The 4854-nt window shown below is 45.4% G+C and overlaps 1 protein-coding gene across 1 annotated transcript in view; it reads right to left on the bottom strand.

Moving 5' to 3' along the window:
• Nucleotides 1-4854, bottom strand: part of LOC118336472 — a 744338-nt gene that overhangs the window by 650539 nt on the left and 88945 nt on the right. The gene's annotated exons all lie outside the window — the stretch shown is intronic.

The following is a 4854-nucleotide window of genomic DNA, read 5'->3' as shown; positions in this document are numbered from 1 at the left end:
ACAGAGAGAGACAGAGACAGAGGTTTAACATCCCTTTTATTGGACTTTTTCATCACAATCACATCATCACTTTAGAGCTAAACAGAACAAAACAAAACAAAGAAACAACAAAAATAAATAAATATAAAAACAACAGAACCCGTCAACTAATCTTTCATCAGAAACTCATATTTAGTTCTCCAGATAAAACTCTTCCCCCAGACCCAGAAACCACCTTTTTAAAAGCTGGAACAACGCCGAAAACCGAGGACACTGAACAAATAAATGAAACAAGGTCTCAGTTTGAGAAGAGAACACACAGTCCTCCCCCTGCCCTGGATCCAGGTGCGCTCTGTATCTGTTTGTGGCTATTGGCTTGCTCCACCACTCTGTTGATCAACCTGATGGAGGTGATGTTGCTGTTCTCGACCACCGATGTTGCCGTCATCTTTATCAGATGGCCCAGTTTGGTGCAGCCAGCCTCTCAGGCTGGTAGACTGCAGTGTTTGAGTCTTGATGAAATTGTTGAAAAACAGAGGTTCCTCAACCAACCCCATACCCGGAGTCTCGTTTGTGCCACGTTTGGTCTCAAAGATCTGCCAAGCCTGCAGCACAGAGCTATAAAAAGGTGTCAGTCCAGTCAGATCCAGGTCCTCAGGCCGTAGGAGGAAGAGCTGTTTATCATAGCCCAAGCGCCCAGCTCTCCTCGGCAGCAGGCGAGCTGTATCAAACCATCTATAACATCTCGAATGAGGAAAATGTTGTCCATGATTGTCCTGTCAGGTACACAATAGCTCTGATCTGCATGCACGATTATTTCCAAAACGTCCTTTAGTCTATTTGAAAGCACCTTGTAGTCTGTGCAGAGGAGGGCAACTGGCCTCCAGTTCTTAAGTAAGGCCAGGTCTCCTTTCTTGGGCAGCAGGGAAAGTACTGCCCGCTGACAAGAGACAGGAAGACACCCATTTCTAAAACACATTCCGATAAGACACTGTGTAAATCAGGACCAAGAGTTTTCCAAAACTGCCTGAAGAATTCAGTGGAGAGACCATCAATCCCTGGTGATCGCCCTGATGCCATCTGGTTGACAGTGACAGTCAGCTCTTCCAGAGTGAGTTCGCAGTCCAGAGCAGCTTTCTCTCCCGGGCTGAGCTGAGGAAGTCCTTCCAGGAGCTCCTCGCGGCACTCCATGCTGCAGTGTTCTGCCCTGAAGAGGTTGGTATAGAAATCCACTGTGTGGTTCCTCATCTCGCTTGGACTGGTGGTCACTCTTCCTCCAGGATGCTTCCTCTGTGCCACAGATCTCTCCAGATTAAAAAAGAAAGAGGTCGGGTCATCTGTGTCCCTTAGCTGGAGGAAACGAGACCTGACAAGCGCTCCCTTCACTCTCTCCTGCAGGAAGGAGCTCAACTCCAGCCTCTTCTCCTGAAGCCGATGAGCCATATTGGGATCAGAGTCTCCATGTACCCCTTTTTCAATGTCCCTGATGTGAGTTTCGAGTTCCTGAACTGCTGCCTTGATGTTAGCAGTGGAATGAGAGGTGTATTGCTGGCAAAAAACAAATCTGTGTCTTACCAACTTCCTACCACAACTTCAAGGAACTGAAATCAGATTTTTTGATTTTCCACTGCTGCCGAAAACACTTAAAGCTCTGGCACGAAGTACTATTTTGGATAAGTTTGTTGTTAAAGAACCAGTAGGATTTAACCCTTTCAGCTGGTGAAATGATCAACTGTGATGTTGAAATGGTGGTCAGAAAAGCCAACTGGACTTATGTTACTGTGAATTAGTCTGGAGCTGAGACTGTGAGAAATGTAGATCCTGTCTAGTCTTGCTGCACTCACCCTGTTGTTACTGACCCTCACCCATGTGTATTGGATTGTGGATGTTTGACCCTCCATGTGTTTTCTATTTGTGCCCTTACCACCAACAGCCGACCCTTCACCACTTCAGTGGAAGATAAAACTGTTGCATTTGCAGTTGCTTTGAAAAGAACAGCGCTGAAGTTAGTGCCATGGCTGAGAGCACACGGACCCTCCCACCATAAATTCCAGTCTACCTCGTTTGCTGGATTAGTGTGTGTTTCTTGTAAAAACAACACATCTATCCTTTTTTGAGTTAAGACCTCAGATATTAATGCTCTTTTGTGTCTGTCTCTCCCACCGTTAATGTTTAAAGATCCTATTTTTATGCTCTGCATGTAGAGGTTGGAGAGGAGAAACAGGTAAAAAGAAACCAACAAAGAACAGTAAAAAGAGGAAATCACCGTGTGGTACATGATCATGTTACCTTCTTGTCCTTTAGGCAGTTTTACCTTTTATTGCTTTTCTCAGAGAAGTGAGATTTTTTTTCAGCCGGAAGCGTTTCTTTTCATCCAGTAAGTTAAACCCAACCAGTTTCTTTAGTACATTGACTGATCTGATGAACTTTTCAGTGTCACTGAAATAATCACTTACTCTGACAGATTTGTTGAAAGTTACATCCAGAAAATGATTGATTTCCTCTAAAGAGTATAGATCAGTGTTCCTGTTAGAAGTTTCACCAATGGATGTAGTGTCTGATTCAGTGTCATACTCCATGTCTTCTCCTTCACATGATACCTGACTGACACCCTGTCCTTCCTGGGTGCTCACAGTGTCTCTGACTGCACTAATGGAAGCCTCCTCAGTGTCTGCAGAATGAGAACTACTCAGGTTCTCTGCAGCCACAGAGGCCTGTTGTTCCTCAGTGTTGCTCTGTTCTACCATAACCAAATCATCATTAGTGTTACAATGTGAACCCGTGGCACCAGCCGCCGCACCCACAACACCAAGATCCGCTGCATCGGGCGCGGACACCTCTCTTACTGTACCTCTCATCCTACTGTACCTCTCATCCTACTGTACCTCTCATCCTACTGTACCTCTCATCCTACTGTACCTCTCTCATCCTACCTCATCCTACTGTACCTTTTCCTCATCCTACTGCTTACCTCTTCATCTTACTGCTACCTTTCTCATCCTACGTGTAGGCCTCCTTCATGCCGTACTGTAGCCTTCTCATCGGTGACGTGTTACCTTCTCATCATACTGGTACCTCTGCATCTACTGTACCTATTCTCATTCCTACGTGTACCTCTCATCATCTGTACCTCCTTCCATCTTCACGTACCTTTTCTCATCCTACTGCTACCTCTCCTCACTTACCTCACTGCACACCTCTCTCATCCTACTGTTAATTTCTCATACTACTGTACCTCCCTCCAAAAAGGTCCTACCTGCACCTCTCATTCAATCGCTACTGGTAACCTCTCTCATTCCTACTGCTACCTTTTCTCATCTACTGTAACCTCTTCATCTTACTGTACCTGCTCATCTACTGTCCTTTCTCATCCTAGGCCATGTGACCTCTCAATTCACTTTATCTGGTCCTTCTCCATCCTACGTGTAGCTCTCATCCTACTTGTACCTTTCTCACCTGCTAAACGATAATACCTTTCTCATCCTACTATTGCCTATTCGTCATAGCGTGTGATCTCCTGGCCTCTTGACTGTACTTTCTCATCCTACTTAGCCTCTCTCATCCTACTGTACCTCTCATCCTAAACTGTAGCATGACTCTACGTTACCTGTACCTCTCTTGCATCCTACGCTGTACTCTCATTCCTATGCACCTCTCTCATCCTATTGATAACCTCTCTCATCCTTACTGTACCTTTCTCATCCTCACTGCTACCGTCTCTCATTCTTAACTGTACTTTCTCATTCCTTGACATATACCTTTCTCATTCCTACTGTACCTTTTATCCTACATATTTACCTTTCTCATCCTACTGCAACCTCTCTCATCCTACTGTACCTCGCTCTCGCGACCTCCTAACTGTTACCTTTTGCTCATCCTCACCCCTTATACCTCTCTTGCATCACCTAGACTTGACCTCTTCATCTGTACTGTACCTTCTCATCCTACTGTACCCTCTCTCAGTTCTCACTGGTACTCTATCTCATCCTACTGGTACCGTTCTCATCTTACTGTACCTCTTCTCATCCTACCCTGTACCTCTCATCCTAATGCCTCATGCTCTTTCCCTGATCTGTACCTCTCTCATCTCTCACTGGCACCTCTCTACATCCTACCTGTACCTTTCTCATCGCCTTTATGAATGACCTTTTCTCGAATATCCTACTTCGATACCTTTCTCATCACTTAGCTAATACCCTTTCTCAATGCCTACTGCACCTCTCTCATCCTTACTGTACCTCTCTCATGCCTACCTGTACCTTTCTCATCCTACTATACCTTTCTTCATGCCTTCCTACTGTACCTCTCGATCTAGCTGTACCTTTCTCATCCTACTGTACCTCTCTCATCCTACTTGTACCTCTTCATCTCTACCTGTAACCTCTCATGCTTACTGGTACCTCTCTCATGCGCACTGTACCTCTCATGCTACTGCATCCTCCTTCATTCCTAGTGTACCTTCTCATCTACTGTACCTTTCGTCATTCGTACTGTACCTTCTTCGGATTCTGACTGTTTCCTTTGCTCCATCCTACTATACCGTGTTCTCATCTACTCGTCACTCCTCTCCTACTGTACCTTGCTGCATTTACCTGTACCTTTCTCATCCTACTATTTACCTTTCTCATCCTGACTGCACGCCCTCTCTCCATCCTACTGTTACCTCTCTCGTATCATTACTGTACCTTTCTCAGGTCCTACTGGTACCTCTCTCATCCTACCTCATCTACTGTACCTTCTCTGATCAGTACTGGTACTCTCCTCATCAACTGTACCTCTCATCACTACTGTGAACCATTTTCATCCTACTGTACCTCTCTCAGTCTCCTTACGTGAGGCCGTGCGTTGTCGGTCAGATCAGGCTGTTGTACAGTA

This window comes from Morone saxatilis, unplaced genomic scaffold (genome assembly GCF_004916995.1).
Source record: "Morone saxatilis isolate NCDOM2014 unplaced genomic scaffold, NCSU_SB_2.0 Contig24, whole genome shotgun sequence".
Taxonomy (NCBI): Eukaryota; Metazoa; Chordata; class Actinopteri; family Moronidae; genus Morone; species Morone saxatilis.
Note: the sequence above shows the minus strand (reverse complement) of the source record. Positions and strands in the feature narration are given on the sequence as shown.